This window comes from Bos javanicus, chromosome 20, assembly GCF_032452875.1.
Source record: "Bos javanicus breed banteng chromosome 20, ARS-OSU_banteng_1.0, whole genome shotgun sequence".
NCBI classification, from domain to species: Eukaryota; Metazoa; Chordata; class Mammalia; order Artiodactyla; family Bovidae; genus Bos; species Bos javanicus.
This window is the reverse complement of record NC_083887.1, coordinates 46,802,310-46,823,033: the sequence shown is the minus strand read 5'-3', so window position 1 is coordinate 46,823,033 and position 20,724 is coordinate 46,802,310.

The following is a 20,724-nucleotide window of genomic DNA, read 5'->3' as shown; positions in this document are numbered from 1 at the left end:
AATCTCTGACACAAGATATGATATATACATACACATTTTTCTTTTTCTATTAATTTTTCTTTCTTCTACCACACAATGTTAGTCAAAGTAATTATTGTTCTTCATGTTTACCTTCATACTTTAAATATAATTATAACCTTCTTCTTTTGCCATATTTACATAATTTATGGCTTCCAACTATTAAAGAAAAATAAGAAAGTATTTTTATGGTCTATCTTCTACTTACCTTTTATGGGTTTTTTTTTAACATTATTTTGACACTGGTTGGAAAAAATGCACATTCTATTGTCATACTTACACCACATTAGTTTTCATCTTAACTCTGCAGTTAAATATACCAACACTTACTTCTGGTCTTTCGTTGCAGTTTCACAGGTTATCTTCATTGGGAGATAATTAATCTTTCAAGAGTTTTCTTCAAGAAAGCTCATTGGAACAATATTTCTTGGTATAGTTTTATAGAACTATTAAATTTATATTTGAATATAGCCTGTCTAAATAAAAATTATTACTGTCTTCCTTTTATTCACCAATTATCCTGTAGATATTGCTGAGTTTTCATTTAACTTTATTGTGTGGAAGCCTTGGTTCTTGTTCTGCTTTAAAACAGTTTAGAAAACTTGGCTTGACTCTCCAAAGTGTGCTTTTCTTATACTTAATTACCATAAACTTAATTAGGATATGCTTCATGTGGGCTGTCTTTGACTCATCGTGGTCCCATTGAAAGTCTGTGTCCCATTTGCTTAGAATTGGCATGCCCAAAGGAAAAGAACAAAACATGAAACAAAAAGTAGGATATAAACTTTTCTGACATTATTAAGGAAGTTAGACCTTTCTAAATCTGTACTATTTAGGTTAAATTTCTTAGAATCAGAAAAGTATACCCTAGCAACTTAGTGCTTTGTGCTAATTTTTACTTTGAATTTTCTTTTTTCATTTTTGTTTTCCTTCTACTGTCTCATCTTCTTTAACCACCATTTCTTCATTTTTTGTTTTTCTTCTTTGTATTGTTGTGTATTTTTTTACAAAATTTTCTTAGGCAATATATGGCTATATTGTGTGAGGGAAAAAAAATGAAGCATTTATTACTGTTTGTGTTGAAACAGCTAATCGGTTTTGGTGTAAAGTTTTAACATAGGTATACTGGTTTCCCCAATTAACATGTACTTCTGACAGTGGGAATGAAAACTGTATACTCTTTAAGGAATATCAATACTCAATTGGATACCATTTACTTTAGAGATTATCTTTCAAGTAGGTTAAATAAGTCACTTCCTTAAACAATTGCCAGTATTAATCAATGACATTGATCAATGAAACAAATTTCATTGATATGTATTAGGAAACTAAATCCATGACAATTTGAAAAAATAATCATTAATCAAAGGACAAAATAATTTACCTCACATACTTCAAAACAGATTGCTTAAATTGAGTTTCTCAAACCCGTTTTAAAAATCATTAAAAATAAAAATATTTTAAAATATTAAATGAAAAATATTTAATATATAAAAATTATTATAAAGTGTATAAATGTTCTGCACCATGCATTTTGTGTTTGTAAACATACCTAGCTGCTCCTATACCCAAGTTTTGACACTAACATTAACTGAAATTGTCCTGTGCTGATATATTCTGCTATCTTTGTCCTGAAAAATTCAAATGAAAATCCTATAAAGTGTAATAATGAGATTTGCTTTTGACACAATGAAAGGGTGAAGAAATAATTTAATTTAAAAGAATAAATTATTCCATTTAATATGCAAAATCTGCATCATTGCCAATTAAAAGGCAAATGACATCATTCCACACTCTATGAACAGAGATTTTTGTGGTATTCCAAACAGCAAAAGGCAATGATAAAACAAACTAATTGCACACAATAGACATCTAAATAAAAGTGATCTGATAGTCTCTGATCTCCTGTTTACTCATACCCACTTGTTAAACTCAAATAAGTGTATTGATAAATATTTCATTTGTTGGTACTACTTATGGCTTGTGATAGAAAACAACTTCTAAGTGACTTAAGCAAAGTTGGAAGTTTAGTGATTTGTGAATCTAAAAGTTCCAGAGGTGCATCTGATGTGAAGAATGCTGGAACTCAACATCATAAATGTCATCAGGACACTGTATTTTTTATCCTTTAGTTCTATTTCAATTGTGTTGGCTGTAGTACCAGAGAAAGTTAGGCTCACATTATACAAAAGACTGTTACTAGCAGATTCAGAAAAAAATGAAAAAAGATAGGAATATTCTATTCAAAATAACCAGTCTCACTTTTGATCAAATTGATTTATCAGACCACAACTAAACCAGGATGTATTCCCAGAGGAAAAGAGGACTTTTTTTTTTTTTTTTACATCTACATATATTACAATCCCCATAATACAATATTATAATTTTTTCATTAGGTAGTTATTTTCTTCTTTTTGTTGTGGTAAAAAGCACATATAAAATTTATCATCTTATCTGTTTTTAAGTGTATAGTTCAGTAGTGTTACATATATGCAATCAGTTGTTTTTTCAAGGAATTAATAGACGGAAAATACCATCTTTTAAAATTATCCACATACTTACCTTTTCCTTTTCCTTTTATTTCTCCTTGTATATAGATTTCCATCTGATGTAGTTTCTCTTCTTCCAGAGTACTTCCATTGGCATGAAGCATATTTGTTTGAAGACAAATCCTCAAATTTTGTTCGTATGAGGACATTTTAGGGTAAGATCTAGATAATAGATTATAACTGAAATAAAGTGATAGATTTGCTTAAATCATTGAAATCAGGGTGGGAGAGTGTTTCATCAAAAATAGATGCTGCAAGAAAAGGTGGCATGAGCTGATCAGCCCAAACAATATGCCAAAAAATTAAATATTCCATGAGAAGTATTCAAGGAATGACATTTTTTCTTCCGTACAACATTCTAGCTTTCAAACGGATTGCTTCTTCAGTTCAGTTCAGTTCAGTCGCTAAGTCATGTCCAACTGTTTGTGACCCCATGAATCACAGGACGCCGGGCCTCCCTGTCAACCACCAACTCCCGGAGTTTACCCAAACTCATGTCCATCGAGTCGGTGATGCCATCCAGCTCTTTCATCATCTGTCATCCCCTTCTCCTCCTGCCCTCAATATTTCCCAGCATCAGGGTCTTTTCCAAAGAGTCAGCTCTTCACATGAGGTGGCCAAAGTATTGTAGTTTCAGCTTCAACATCAGTCCTTCCAATGAACACCCAGGACTAACCTCCTTTAGAATGGACTGGTTGGATTTCCTTGCAGTCCAAGGGACTCTCAAGAGTTTTCTCCAACACCACAGTTCAAAAGCATCAATTCTTCAGCGCTCAGCTTTCTTTATAGTCCAACTCTCACATCCATACGTGACCACTGGAAAAACCATAGCCTTGACTAAACGGACCTTTGTTGACAAAGTCATGTCTCTACTTTTTAATATGCTCTCTAGGTTGGTCATAACTTTCCTTCCAAGGAGTAAGCATCTTTCAATTTCATGGCTGTTATCACCATCTGCCGTGACTGCCAAAAGTGCGGTGTCATCTGCATATCTGAGGTTATTGGTATTTCTCCCAGCAATCTTGATTCCAGCTTGTGCTCCTCCAGCCCAGGGTTTCTCATGATGTACTCTGCATATAAGTTAAATCTTCAAAGCTTAGCAAATTATTGGTTATACTAGCATTGTTAATGCAGCAATATTTATTATTCTGAAAGGATAATATTAATATTTGTTAATATGATGTTTTATCATCCTTAAAATTAAAAAAAAATCAAATTAACTAGCAAATGTGGAAATTACAAGTGTGCATTTTTCCTATTAAGCCCAGATTGGAGAATTGAAGCAAGCAATAAAGGACCATTTATAATATCAAAATAATATGCTTTATTTGACTTGTATGATTTTGATTTTTGTTTTATGTAATTTATCCATTAACTTTAAATGAAAATTGATTGAAAGTTAGGATTTAAAGAACAAGTTAGTGGGTATGTAATTTAAATCCTACCAATAGTATTGACAATATGAATGCACCTTGTAGATATCATACTAAGTGAATAAGTAAGAAAGAGGAAGAAGGAGACAAATGCTGCATAATCTCACTTATATGTGAAATATCAAATATTCAAATTTGTATAAGTGGAATAAAATTGTTGTAACAGGGGTTTCAGGATGGAGTATATGGGGAGATGTTTGTCAAAGACTATAAACTTTCTTTTAGAAGATAAGCAAGTTCTGGGAATCTAATTCAGAGCATTTTGATTATAGTTAACTGTATTGTATCATATATCTGAAAATTGAGAGTACATCTTAAAATTTCTCACCAAAAAAAGTGATAGCTAACTTAATTTACCAATCACTGTGTAATATCTAAATATATCAAATCAACAAAATGTACACCTTAAACTTGCACAGTGTTATATGTGGAATATATATTAGTAAAGTTATGGCAAAAGTCACCACCAATAATGCCGTAAGCAACCTAGGCGTGCATATATCTCCTTGAAATCCTGTTTTTTTTTTTTTTTAGATGTATCTAGAATTTCTTGACCATATGACAATATGGTAGATCTATTTTTAAATTTTGAGTATACTCAACAATGTTTTCCACAGTGGTTGAACCACTTTGTATTAATGCTGCTGAAAAAAACTGGATCATCACAGAACAATGAAATTTCACCCCTATCAGACACTGCACACACTCTTAACTAGAAATGAATCAAAGACTTAATGAAACAAGAGGCATGTGAATGAGTCAATCTTAGATAACACACACAAGATGAAGGTGACTTTGTTACTATATCACCCCAAACAAGCAGACCTCTGAGTTGAGCACAGAGTAGCCATAACACGACCCACTTAATAATCTGGGAACAACTTAAATATTGTTTTCAGTTTTGGTGTGATGAGACACAGATAGATAACTCATACACCTTTAGAAGTGAGATTTTTGTCAAAATTATTACTTTTTAAAGTTATTTGCCATAAACACAAATAATGAAAGGTATAAAGGATATGAGATACAAAGTATTTTTAAAGTTTAGAGTCACAGATTTAAAAGCAATTTGACAACTGCTTATGCATTTGTATATTCATTTAAATTGGTACTCTATTTTTATGTCTTTTCTTCACCTATTTAATATACAGTTATGAAGTAAATACTTAAAGTTGATTTTCCTTTCACCATCAGTCATTCATTTATATATAATTATTAGCATATTTTCAAATATAGAGTAGAATATAAGTTTATTGAGTAATGACTGACAGAGCTTAAAATAAAACATGGGGAAAAAAAGAATGACAGTTATAAATAGTAGGAAATAAGTGTGCAAATCAATCTTACAGCCTGATGAACTTGATTAATGTATAGTTGCTTTTCAGTAGATTTGCAAAAGGAAAGCTCAAGAAATGAAGCTCAATGTCAGGATCTATTTGCTTTATTTGTGATTATACTATCCTAAGGAAAGCATAGTCAGACACTGATAGTCACAAAGTGTTGCACATAAAAATACAGCAACTGTTTGGTACACTGATAATATAATGTCATGGGAACAACATATTAATATTTCAAATAACATTTCCACGCCATGGGTTAGGAGACCATTTTAATGTTACACCCAGATGCTAAAGATGTGAAATGGAATTGAATAAAATGCATTGTATCTCAAACTATGTATAAATTTTCATCAAACTCCATCTACATTTACTATATATGTCTCTGAGTGTGTGTGTGTGCATATGCTTGTGTCATTTTAACACAAACTATCTTATTGTGAATTTCACCAATAGTAAAACACATTGAGGCACATGTTCTTTCATTTCCAATAAACAAATTCACACAAAAATTTCACAGTTCATTACACAGAAACACACAATGAACTCCATAGAGTTAATTTTCATGAAACTCCATCTACATTTACTATATATGTCTCTGAGTGTGTGTGTGCATATACTTGTCTCATTTTAATACAAACTATCTTATTGTGGATTTCAATGTATAATAAAACACACTGAGACACATGTTTTTTTTTTTTCATTTCCATTAATACAACACACAAAATTTTCATATTTCAGTACACAGAAACTCAAAATGAACTCCATAGAGGAGAACTTGCACTAGCCATGTTTTCTGAACATGAGGTTAGAAAGTAGCAACAAAAATATAACCTCAATACTCATGTAATATAATCTAGTCATTTCTAAATTTGAATTAAAAAATAACAACTCTTACAAATGATTGGACCTGAGAAAAATAAATAACCAGATGTTTACAACTTTGAACTAGTAATCTGTTCAAATATATAGGATATCACTAATCCTAAATCAGAGGAAATAAATACCAAAGTGTTTCACTGTCATAAAGTATAATTTAAAATTTAATAAAATTAATTAATTAAATTTAGTAAAGTTTAATAAATTTAAGCAAGACACAAGACAGCAAAAAGAAAAGACATACCCATTTGAATGCAGAGTTCCAAAGAATAGCAAGGAGAGATAAGAAAGCCTTCCCCAGTGATAAATGCAAAGATATAGAGGCAAACAATAGAATGGGAAAGACTAGAGATATCCTCAAGAAAATTAGAAATACCAAGAGAATATTTCACGCAAAGATGGATACAATAAAGGACAGAAATGATATGGACCTAGCAGAAGTAGAAGATATTAAGAGAGGTGGCATGAATACACAGGACAACTATACAAAAAAGATCTTCATGATCCAGATAACCATGATGATGTGATCATTCACCTACAGCCAGACATCCTGGAATATGAAGTCAAGTGTGCCATAGGAAGCATCACTATGAACAAAGCTAGTGGAGGTGATGGAATCCAGTTGAGCTATTTCAAATCCTAAGAGACAATTGTGTGAAAGTGCTGCACTTAATATATCAGCAAACTTGGAAAACTCAACAGTGGCCACAGGACTGGAAAATATCAGTCTTTATTCCAATCTCAAAGAAAGGCATTGCCAAACAATGTTAAAACTACTGCACAATTGCACTAATCTCACACACTAGCAAAGTAATGCTCAAAATTCTCCAAGCCAGTCTTCAGTAGTGTGTGAATCGTTCAGATGTCCAAGCCGGATTTAGAAAAGACAGAGGAACCAGAGATCAAATTACCCACATCAGTTGGATCATTGGAAAAGCAAGAATGATCCAGAAAATCGTCCACTTCTGCTTTATTGACTCCACCAAAGCCTTTGACTGTGTGGATCACAACAAACTATGGAAAATTCTGAAAGAGATGGGAATACCAGACCACCTGACCTGCCTCCTGAGAAATCTGTATGCAGGTCAGTCAAGAAGCAACAGTTAGAACAGGACTTGGAACAACAGACTGGATCCAAATCAGGAAAGGAGTATGTCAAGGCTGTTTATTGACAGCCTTATTAGTATCACCATACTTATTTAACTTATATGCAGAGTACATCATGTGAAATGCCAGGCTGGATAAACACAAGCTGGAATCAAAATTGTTGGGAGAAATATCAATAACCTCTGTTATGCATTAGACACAACCCTTATGGCAGAAAGTGAAGAAGAACTAAACAGCCACTTGATGAAAGTGAAAGAGGAGAGTGAAAATGTTAGCTTAAAACTCAACATTAAGAAAACTAAGATCATGGCATCCAGTCCCATCACTTCAGGGCAAATAGATGGGGAAACAGTGGAAATAGTGACAGACTTTATTTTCGGGGGCTCCGAAAATCACTGCAGATGTTGACTGCAGCCATGATATTAAAAGATGCTTGCTCCTTGGAAGAAAAGCTATCATCAATGTAGACAGCATATTAAAAGGCAGTGACATTGCTTTGCAAACAAAGATCCATCTAGTTAAAGCTATGGTTTTCCAATAGTTGAACTATAAAGAAAACTGAGCATAGAAGAACTGATGCTTTTGAACTGTGGTGTTAGAGAAGACTCTTGAGAGTCCCTTGTACTGTAAGGTGATCCAACCAGTCCATCCTAAGGAAGATCAGTCCTGGGTGTTCATTGGAAGGACTGATGTTGAAGCTGAAACTCCAATACTTTGTCCATCTGATGCGAAGAGCTGACTCATTAGTAAAGACCCTGATGGTGGGAAAGTATGAACGCAGGAAGAGAAGGGGGAGACAGACATGAAATTGTTGGATGGCATCTTCAACACAATGGACATGAGTTTGAGCAAACTATGGGAGATCGTGAGGACAGGGAAGCCTAACTTGCTGCAGTGAATGGCACTGCAAAGAGTAGGACATGCCTTAGAACAGAACAACAGTAACAAAAGTGTTAATTATTAATATTTGGAACAGCTTTAAGATTTTATTGATATAAAAATACAAAATCAATCAAGCAAGATATTATCAATCCTTTGGATATAATTTTAGTGCATCATTTTTTATATCATACTTTAAAAGATATTCCATGAAGAAAAAATACTCATTAAAACATTTAGTCTTTGAAAGGACTTCATTTTTAAATGAAGAATGAGACTCTTTAGTCCATATAGCTAATGACTTATACATTAAACCTTACAGGTTACAGAAAGCACTTGCCTATATTACCATTTTTATTTCTCAATATTAATTTGTGTAAGAGATAATATATTTACTTTAAAATAGGGTAACAAATTCTCAACTTCTATGAGATCATGGAGCTACAAAACTTTGACTCGAAACTCAAATCCCTAACCTCAAAACATGGTAGCAATAAGTAATGAGGTCTTTACTGTGCTAACAAAATTAGGAAACTTGTTTTTTTAATAGCTAATACTTTGAAAACACTAAAGTATATGGAAAACAAATGAATTTGAATTTATGTGAAAATTTAAAAAAATTAGAATTGCATCTGATAAGATAGCCAGCAAAAAATTTGAATCACATTTAAATATCAAGAAAAGAATTGCTTTAGGTTTTATAAGGAATGAGTTATAATTAACATTAAAAATTCTCTTTATATCTCTTTAATGGTTGAATTCAGACAACAAAAATCCAAAATCTAATTACTAACATAGTTAAAATTGTAAAAGGAAAATTTATTGCTTAAATTAATAATACATTTATTAAAAACTGACAATAAGAAAATTCTATATCCATAAAAATATACTAATTGTGACATGATATCATTTAAATAATTGAGCTTGTAATTATTTAGAAAGGTTAATTTTTTTTAACATCTTGGGATTTTTCACTTACCTATATGTAGATATGTAAAACGAGTTGATGTAAATGGTACTTTGTTTGTAGAATTATATTACTTATTAGAGGAAATGAAAATAAAAAAGTGAAAGTGTTAGTTATTCAGTCCTGTCTGACTCTGACACTTGATGGACTGTAGCCTGACAGGCTCCTCTGTTCTTGCAATTATCCAGACAAGAATACTGGAGCAGGCAGCCATCCCCTTCTCTAAGGACTCTTCCCCACCCAGGATTTGAACCCCAGTCTCCTGCATTGCCAGCATATTCTTTACTGTCTGAGGCACCAGGGAAGCCCATTAGAAAAAATGCTTCAGTTCAAATCCTTTTCAGGTTTAGCTTATAATAAAATAATAATCAGTGATGGATAAAATTCTTATTTAAATTCAGTGTTACTAGATTAAAGATATAAAGCTTAATTTCTAGTTTACTTTATATTAAATTCCTATAATTAGAAGCTTAAAATTTAATATCATTATTGTTCCTCTCACTGTTAATTACCAAATAGTTATATTTTCTTTTATTATCCTACAATATTGATATGCAATTTTAGTTGCAGTCTTTATACATTGATAATAAAAATAACTGTGCCTGTTGAGAAAATAAACTAAAATATGTTAAATATTTTCTTGTAAAAATGAATGGACTATAATTTCTTTCCTTTTACCTAAAATAGGTCAGTAAGTTCACATCTTTCTAAAATAAAAAAAACTTTTACCATTAGTTCTTACCAGGTAACTCAGAATTGAATGTTGATATGCAAGGTGATGGCACCCCAGTCCAGTACTCTTGCCTGGAAAATCTCATGGACAGAGGAGCCTGGTAGGCTGCAGTCCATGGGGTCGCTAAGAGTTGGGCACGACTGAGCAACTTCACTTTCACTCTTTACTTTTATGCATTGGAGAAGGAAATGGCAACCCACTCCGGTGTTCTTGGCTGGAGAATCCCAGGGACGGGGGAGCCTGGTGGGCTGCCGTCTATGGGGTCACACAGAGTCGGACACGACTGAAGCGACTTAGCAGCAGCATGCATTATGAAAGATTTTATTTCTATATTTTGTTAAATACATATATTTCCAATTAAATTTCAGAACAGATCAATATTTGCTATATAAAAAGTAATATAAATTCAGTCATAATGAAATTAATTTAGCATTCTACTTAATGTTTAAAGCATTATCTTAGGTAAAAGTATAATTTCTATAAAATCGTATATTTTTCCCCCTGTTATAACTTTATAAGACAGGAATTCTCAACTTTAAAATCGAGAAAGTGCTGAAACCGGACTGATACGAATTTATAATAAAATCTCAGTTCTAAGGAGCAGTTTGAGAAACTAGGTACTAAGTTTCAACTACTGTACATCAAAAAAGACAAACAAACAAACAAACAAATCCTCTTGATATAGTTTCCTCTCTATGTTTCCTACTAGCTGGAAAATAGTTCAATAAGGTTTTAAGCATTTAAAATGTTTATACTGAAGGACATAATTCTACAATTATCTAAATGAATAGCCTATGACAATACCAAAGAGATATTTCTCCCACTATAGATCAAATTCTTTAAGTTTAATTTGGAACCTACAAGTAAATGAAAAATATGGCCACAAAAACACTCAAACTTCAAAATATTTTAAAATAAAACTCATTCTTTTACAAGTGGTTGACCAGTTTTCCCAGCAAGGTGAAAAGGCAGCCTTCAGAATGGGAGAAAATAATAGCAAATGAAGCAACTGACAAAGAACTAATCTCAAAAAATATACAAGCAACTCCTGCAGCTCAATTCCAAAAAAAAACCCAAAAAATACCCAATCAAAAAATGGGCCAAAGAACTAAACAGACATTTATCCAAAGATATACAGATGGCTAACAAACACATGAAAAGATGCTGAACATCACTCATTACCAGAGAAATGCAAATCAAAACCACAATAAGGTACCATTTCACGCCTGTCAGAATGGCTGCGATCCAAAAGTCTACAAGCAATAAATGCTGGAGAGGGTGTGGAGAAAAGGGAACCCTCTTAAGCTGTTGGTGGAAATGCAAACTAGTACAGCCACTATGGAGAACAGTGTGGAGATTCCCTAAAAAACACCAATGCAGTATACTAACGCATATATATGGAATTTAGAAAGATGGTAATGACAACCCTGTATGCAAGACAGCAAAAGAGACACAGATGTATAGAACAGTCTTTTGGACTCTGGGAGAGGGAAGGGGGATGATTTGGGAGAATGAAATTAAAACATGTGTAATATCATATAAGAAACGAATCACCAATCCAGGTTCAATGCAGGATACAGGAAGCTTGGGGCTGGTGCACTGGGATGACCCAGAGGGATGGTATGGGGAGGGAGGTGGGAAGGGGGTTCAGGATGGGGAATACATATACACCCGTGGCGGATGCATGATGATTTATGGCAAAACCAATACAATATTGTAAAGTAAAAGTAAATAAATAAATAAAAGATATGCAAAAAAAAAAAAACTGGAAATAGAACTACCTTATGACCCAGCAATCCCACTACTGGGCATACACAACCAGAATTGAAAGAGACACGTGTACCCTAATGTTCATCACAGCACTGCTTGTAATAGCCAGGACATGGAAGCAACCTAGATGTCCATCAGCAGACGAATGGATAAGAAAGCAGTGGTACATATACACAATGGAGTATTACTCAGCCATTAAAAAGAATACATTTGAATCAGTTCTAATGAGATGGATGAAACTAGAGCCTATTATACAGACTGAAGTAAGCCAGAAAGAAAAACACCAGTACAGTATACTAACGCATATATACGGAATTTGAAAGATGATAACAATAACCCTGTATGTGAGACAGCAAAAGAGACACAGATATATAGAACAGTCTTTTGGCCTCTGTGGGAGAGGGAGAGGGTGGGATGATTTGGGAGAATGACATTGAAACATGTACAATATCATATATGAAACAAATCGCCAGTCCAGTTTCGATGCATGATACAGGAAGCTTGGGGCTGGTGCACTGGTATGACCCAGAGGGATGGTATGGGAAGGGAGGTGGGAAGGGGGTTCAGGATGGGGAACACGTGTACACTCTTTGCGGATTCATATTGATGTATAGGCAAAACCAATACAATATTGTAAATTAATTAGCCTACAAGTAAAATAAACAAATTTATATTAAAAATAAAATAAATGAATGTGTAAATAGAGAATCTGAAAAAAAAAAGAAATAAAACTCAAATAAACAGGAAATCTACAGCTGGAATCTCCAGGTTTTTTTGTTTTTTTTTTTTTTTCAGATAAAGATTTATTTCACTTTGAGTAATATAATGGTAAACCCTGTGAAACCTATTACTCATTATTGAAAAGCACATGAAATGTATTACCATTTCCTGAATAAGTGTTATTTAAAGTGCACATGCAGCATCAATGTTTTTGCCTTAAGAGTTTCCAAGAATCAAGTATATTATAGATTATACAGTTTTATTTTCGAAGAAAAATTAGCACTTGCAAATATATATATATATATAACTATAGCCATGTACTTCTGATTTGACTCTAAAGTAACCAAGAAGTTTCAGTGTACACTAAACATACTGAAGAATCTCAATAATTTAGAAATAGCCAAGAAATAATAGTATACATCTTCTTTCATCACAATTCTGGAATAATTTAATAATTTTTAATATATGAAAATATACATTTGATGGCAATAAATGAAATTTTGCTTGAATTAGTAGGCTTGCATTGGAATGAAAATTATTGATCTTTACAATTAAAATGCTTCTTGATTTGATATTTAAATATGGGGGACATTTTATTTACTGAAAGAATCCCTTTTCCTCCTGTAACAATGTGTAATAGAAACGATGTTCATATGTCAGCTACTCCATATCACGTCAAATGCTGTAGTCACAATCAAGTTGCTATGAATACCCAAAGAGCAAACTGTTAAACAATTAAAATATCCACTAATTTCCTTTGTATAAAATCATCTTCACATGTCAAAGTCAAATTGATTTAATACCTTATGGTGAAATTGTTGAAAAACATTGGATTAATTGAATGTGTTTGTTCACACTATTGATATCATCATAATAAAATTTACTTAATATTTGATAAACAGGTTGGATTGGCAGGGCTGAAGTAATAATCTCCAATTTCTCTTCATGATTTTCTCTAGTCTTGTGAATCATGTTTGTTATCATTAATATAAATGGATAATCTGAGTTTGTTTTGTTCAGCTCCTTACAAAAGTTAGAAGGTAAAACGAGCCCATGCGTGAAAGTCCTTTGAACTAACACATAATTCTCTTGGAATATAGCATCTAAAGGAGAAAGAAATCAGCATCTGGTACCTACTGTCTCTATGTGTGCTAATGGAGGATGAAATTTGTTCCTTTAGATAATTTTCATTGAACTGATTACCATTATCAATTTTATCTTCATAACTTTTATCTAACTTTTATTTTTTTTTATCTAACTTTTATCTCCTGTTCTCTATTTATACTCTTGCATTTGGTAGTGCAATGTCTCTGTCATAATACTCCATGAAATGGAAATCAGAAAATGGAATTGAAATTATGAGTATGTTAAAGTGAGGCAAAGTTGCTGACTTTATCCAGTCTTTAAGTGATTCAGAGATAAGTAAGCTACTCCTCCATTTTGAAAGCTAGAGTTAAGTTCACACAGATTTATGCAGAAAAAAGTGACAATTAACTAAAAACATAAATAATATTTTACTTATACTGGTTCTTGAGAAAAACATGATTTTAGCAAGTTTCTGAAAGATATTCTTCTTACAGAATACTCTATCGTTACTAATTTTAATAGTCAGAGCATCCTCTAGGAGTATTGACTTTAAAAATATTGACAGGAGACAGAAAGGAGTCTTTGCCAATTTTTTGGCTGGGTAAATTCTTCAAAAGGGAAAGAAATGATGTAGCAGATATCAAGTGCAAAGCACAAAATGGCAAAAGTACTAATAATAGCACATATGAATGAAATTTTGCAGCTTAATAATACTCAGGCTTCTAAAAATAAAATAGTTATTAAATTTTACCTCATCAATACCAATTTCTATAACAAATTATCACATATAAGTCATTTCAGAATATGTATTGAAGGGATAAGTAAGGAAGTCAATGAGGAATGGGAAGAAGAAAATCTTTTAAATGCTTATATTTATTTAGTGGACACTAATTAATAGCAAAAAAAGGAAAATATTATGTGCTAGACATTGTTCTAAATATCTTACAAATACTTTTGCTCTTCATGTAAACCTTAAGTTTTATACTATAATCATACTCATATAACTGCTGCAAGTGTGGACAAGGAGATTTAATAACTCTTGGGATCATAAAAGTCATAAGCAGAAAAGACAAGTTCACAAATTTATCAATTATTCAATAATGCAGTATTATATAGTAAAGGACTTTAGAAATTTAGACTGGAATTGGAATTATGTCAATCTTTTTTCCATTCTTTATAGGTAAATCTAAAAAGTATATTTGATCAAAAGTTTTAAAAATTCAATTTTATGTAATCACACAACTGAAAATGTAAACCTTTTCTAAGAGTCAGTTCAGTTCAGTCGCTCAGTTGTGTCCAACTCTTTGCCACCCAATGAATCACAGCACGCCAGGCCTCCTTGTCTATCACCAACTCCCAGAGTTCACCCAAACTCATGTGCATCGAGTTGGTGATGCCATCAAGCCATCTCATCCTCTGTCGTCCCCTTCTCCTGCCCCCAATCCCTCCCAGCATCAGAGTCTTTTCCAATGAGTCAACTCATCACGTGAGGTGGCCAAAAGTATTAGAGTTTCAGCCTCAGCATCAGTCTTTCCAATGAACACCCAGGACTGGTCTCCTTTAGAATGGACTGGTTGGATCTCTTTGAAGTCCAAGGGACTCTCAAGAGACTTCTCCAACACCACAGTTCAAAAGCATCAATTCTTCCATGCTCAGCTTTCTTCACAGTCCAACTCTTGCATCCATACACGACTACTGGGAAAACCACAGACTTGACTAGACAGAGCTTTGTTGGCAAAGTAATATCTCTGTTTTTTAATTTGCTATCTAGGTTGGTCCTAACTTTACTTCCAAGGAGTAAGTGTCTTTTAATTTCATGGCTGCAGTCACCATCTGCAGTGATTTTGGAGCCCCCAAAATAAAGTCTGACACTGTTTCCACTGTTTCCCCATCTATTTCCCATGAAGTGATGGGACCAGATGCCATGATCTTTGTTTTCTGAATGTTGAGCTTTAAGCCAACTTTTTTACTCTCCTCTTTCACTGTCATCAAGAGACTTTTTAGTTCCTCTTCACTTTCTGCCATAAGGGTAGTGTCATCTGCATATCTGAGGCTATTGATATTTCTCCCAGCAATCTTGATCCAAGCTTGTGCTTCTTCCAGCCCAGCTTTTCTCATGATCTACTCTCCATATAAGTTAAGTAAGCAGGGTGACAGTATACAGCCTTGACATACTCCTTTTCCTATTTGGAACCAGTCTGTTGTTCCATGTCCAGTTCTAACTGTTGCTTCCTGAGGTGCATGTACGTTTCTCAAAAGGCAGGTCTGGTGGTCTGGTATTCCAATATTTTTCAGAATTTTCCACAGTTTATTGTGATCCACACAGTCAAAGGCTTTGGCATAGTCAATAAAGCAGAAATAGATGTTTTTCTGGAACTCTCTTGCTTTTTCCATGATCCAGTGGATGTTGGCGATTTGATCCCTGGTTCCTCTGCCTTTTCTAAAACAAGCTTGAACATCAGGAAGTTCGTGGTTCATGTATCGCTGAAGCCTGGCTTGGAGAATTTTGAGCATTACTTTACTAGCGTGTGAGATGAGTGCAATTGTGCAGTAGTTTGAGCATTCTTTGGCATGGCCTTTCTTTGGGATTTGAATGAAAACTGACCTATTCCAGTCCTGTGGGCACTGATGAGTTTTCCTAATGTGCTGGCATATTGAGTGCAGCACTTTCACAGCATCATCTTTCAGGATTTGGAATAGCTCAACTGGAATTCCATCATCTCCCCTAGCTTTGTTCATAGTGATGCCTTCTAAGGCCCACTTGACTTCACATTCCAGGATGTCTGGCTCACACCATCGTGATTATCTGGGTCGTGAAGCTCTTTTTTGTACATTCCTTCTGTGTATTCTTGCCACCTCTTCTTAATATCTTCTGCTTCTATTAGGTCCATGCAATTTCTGTCCTTTATCGAGCCCATCTTTGCATGAAATATTCCCTTGGTATCTCTAATTTTCTTGAAGATTAGGATATCGTAATTTCTAATTAACTCTCATATTCATTCCCAACACAGTGTTCTCAAATTAAAGCTAATAAATACAGGGAATATTTACTACCTTAGGAGAAGATTGATAACTTTGTGTTTGACTGTAATACAAAATAACATAATTTGAAACCCGATATTTATATTTACCTACATTCAGATTTCAAAAATAATACATTAATATTAAAGCTATTAAAATATAAGGAGACAGCTTTCTTGCTTCAGGGGTAAAGATCCTTTGTATTAAAAACTCACAAAGTAATAAAATATAATTTATGATATTCATGTCATGGTTTAAAACACAAACTAGTAAATAGCATGAACTGCATTAAAGATAATTTGTTGTTAACCTAGACTTTCGCACTTTGTGTGAAGTGTATTCCTGGATGCAAAATGAGCATCTTACAAGCTCGGAATGACTTGCCAAACACTGGAAATTGATTTGGATTCAGTTCAGTTCAGTTCCATCTCTCAGTCGTGTCTGATTCTTTGTGACCCAATGAACTGCAGCACGCCAGGCCTCCCTGTCCATCACCAACTCCAGGAGCTCACCCAAACCCATGTCTATTGAGTCGGTGATGCCATCCAACCATCTCATCCTCTGTCCTCCCCTTCTCCTCCTGCCCTCAATCTTCCCCAGCATCAGGGTCTTTTCCAATGAGTCAGCTCTTCACATCAGGTGGCCAAACTATTGGAGTTTCAGCCTCAACATCAGTCCTTCCAATGAACACCCAGGGCTGATCTCCTTTAGAATGGACTGTTTGGATCTTGCAGTGCAAGGGACTCTCAAGAGTCTTCTCCAACACCACAGCTGAAAAGCATCATTTCTTTGGCACTCAGCTTTCTTCAGAGTCCAACTCTCACATCCATACATGACCACTTGGAAAACCATAGCCTTGACTAGATGGACCTTTTTTGGCAAAGTAATATTTCTGCTTTTCAATATACTATCTAGGTTGGTCATAAGTTTCCTTCCAAGGAGTAAGCATCTTTTAATTTCATGGCTGCAAGCGCCATCTGCAGTGATTTTGGAGCCCAGAAAAATAAAGTCAGCTCCTGTTTCCACTGTTTCCCCATCTATCTGGCATGAAGTGATGGGATCAGATGCCATTCTTAGTTTTCTGAATGTTGAGCTTTAAGCCAACTTTTTCACTCTCCTCTTTCACTTTTGTTTAGTTTAGCAATATTTTTTAAAAAGTATCTTTTGAATTTTATTCATGGAGCTTATATAATTGTGGTATTCCAAGTTATTGCATACACAGATTTATGAAGTTTAGATTGTTTTATTTCCTAATAATGCTTTTCACAATTCCTGAAATATACCAGTCACAGTAAATTGGTTACCAAATCATCTGTCCTTTTAATGGAACCTAGTAAAGTCCAAAGGGCTTTGAAAATAAACTATTGTAATAGCAGACATTGTGCCGTAAAAATATTTGTTCAAACATTTGTTCAATATGTATGTTTTGTTTATTTACCACTGTTAGTTATATGCTGGAAACCACACAAGTCTCTCACATAAAGCTGTAATTTGTAATGTTTGGCAATCTACATGGTGTAAATAATCCTATCATAAAGGATTTCAAGCATTATCATGATGTCATTGCAAGAGGAATTGTGAAGAATGCACAGAACCACCCTCACCCTTGGTCTTTCTTGGGCCGTATCTAGCACACGGTCATGCAACTATACGAGACACAGCAGGGAACAAAAAAGTCATCAGAGTCTCTACTCCCAGGGAGACTTGAACAAACTTTTACCTTTCTGAACAAGGCAGTGTGAGTAAGTAGATTCTAACATTTAAGTTCATTAATGATTCTTACATGCTGCTGCTGCGGCTAAGTCGCTTTAGTCATGTCCAACTCTGTGCGACCCCAGAGACAGCAGCCCACGAGGCTCCCCTGTCCATGGGATTCTCCAGGCAAGAACACTGGAGTGGGTTGCCATTTCCTTCTCCCGTGCCTGAAAGGGAAAAGTGGAAGTGAAGTCGCTCAGTCCTGTCCGACTCTTAGCGACCCCATGGACTGCAGCCCACCAGGCTCCTCTGTCCATGGGATTTTCCAGGCAAGAGTTCTGGAGTGGGGTGCCATTGCCTTCTCTGTGATTCTTACATAAGTTTTCATGATTTAACTTGAGAGTATGTTCATGTAGTCATTTACACATACACAAATATCCTTGATATGGCCCATACTTCAGGACATGAATATTTTCATATAATCTATTTTACCTGAAATATGTTTCACATACAACATTGTATAAATTTTAAGGCTATGTAACATGTTAATATGTTATATTTATATTATAATACAATTTCCATGGTAGCTCTAATTAGCACATCTAACACATTACATTATTGTCAAATCTTTTAGTGATTGAAATAATTAAGTTCTAGTCTTTAGCAAGTTTGATAATTATAATGCAATATTGTCTATATTTACTATACTGTGTATTAGATCTGTAGGACTATTAATTATTCCTCTTAAATTTGTACCCTTAAACAATACCTGTCCTATCCCCTACTCCTCATCTCGTGGTAATCATCATTTTACTGTTTTTAGGAGTCTGGATCTTTTAGATTCTACATACAAGTGCTATGATACAGTTCTTATCTTTCTTTGACATCTCACTTAGCATATTATGCTCTAGGTCCATCTATATTGTTGCAAATGGCAGGATGTCTTCCTTTCTTATATTTGCCATATTTTTACTCATCGATTATTGAACACAGGTTTGGTTTTTTTTTTCCCATTTTTTGGCTACTGTGAATAACACTATAATCAACATGCAGTGCCTGTATCTCCTTGAAATTCTATTCTCCTTTTTTTTAAGTATAAGTGGAATTGCACTTATACCAATCTGACAATATGGTAGATCTATTTTTAATTTATTTAGTAAACTCCATAATATTTTCCACAGTAATTGAGCCAGTGTGCTTTAATGGCATTGGGAAAACGATAAACACAAAACAATAAAATTTTACCCCTATCAGACACCACAGACAATATTAACTTGAATCAAAGACTTAAATGTAAAACCTCATAAAACTCCTAGAAGAAAACTAAGGAAAGACATTCCTTGACATTAGTCTTGGCAATAAGTTTTTGAATATGTTGCTAAAAGCACAAAAATAACAAACAAACAAAAGAGCAACAAATGGGGCTACATCAAACTTAAAAGCCTCGGCAAAGAAAAATAAACAAGATGAAAAGGCAAACTACAGAATGAGAGAAAACTTTTGCAAACTATATGTTGGACAAAGATTTATTGTCCAAAATAATTATCTTTGAAATGGGAGAGTGCCTAGGTATTCTAGGCATTTGTAAAAGACATAAATGACCAGATACAGTTGGAACTATAATGTTGAGCAGAAAGAAAATTATAATCCTCTTTACTGAAGTTAACCAAATTTTTGTTCACTTCTTATTCCAGTTTTTGAAGGAATTTGGTTGAGAGGATAGTCTGAATAATTTTCATGCTGTCAGATATTTATGCTGATAATACAATGACTAGAAATCACAATTATCTAAAAGTACGTGAACAGCATTAACAAATACAAGAGTGCATGATGAAATTTCAGCATGTCAGAAAGTCATTTTCTCTTATTATTGCTCTCTGAAAGGAGTAATAGCAAAAGACACATTTTGTATCCTGGAAGGATTCCTGTTATTTTTCATTATCTAAGCTATTGATAAGTTTACCCCTGAATAACTGAAGAGTAAGTATTTAGGATTCACATGTTATAAACTAATTAGTACATATAAATTTCAAATTTTTATATTGATATCTTCATTTGCTCTTCATTAGCATGTAATTCCTTGGCTGAAGAATAGTAAGTTAAGTGGTTACCATGGGACTAAATAGTTGAAGGAGCAGTTTACCAATGATTAAACACATTATGCCTGAGGTTGGAAACTTTTTCATTAGGAAAATATTTTTTGGAAGTTCAAGTTCCATGTTGTTCATCTGTTTCTGTTTGGTTGGGCTTTCTGCTTTTTTTTTTTTTTTTTTTTTTTACCAAAGAAGAGAGCTAAATGATTCAAGTGAATAGATAGAATCTCTGTTAGAAGAGTATTGTTTCAGAATGGATTCTATATAAGTTGATTAAAACCCCTTCTGACTCATTTCCATGATTCAGATAGATTTATGTCCTCAACACTAGCCACTCGAATTGGAGAGCTTGAGTCCTATGTAATAGGTGTGGTCGTAGAAGAAGGGACAGCATGCATCATACCTCAATCCCCAAACTTCCACTAGAATTTCTAAGA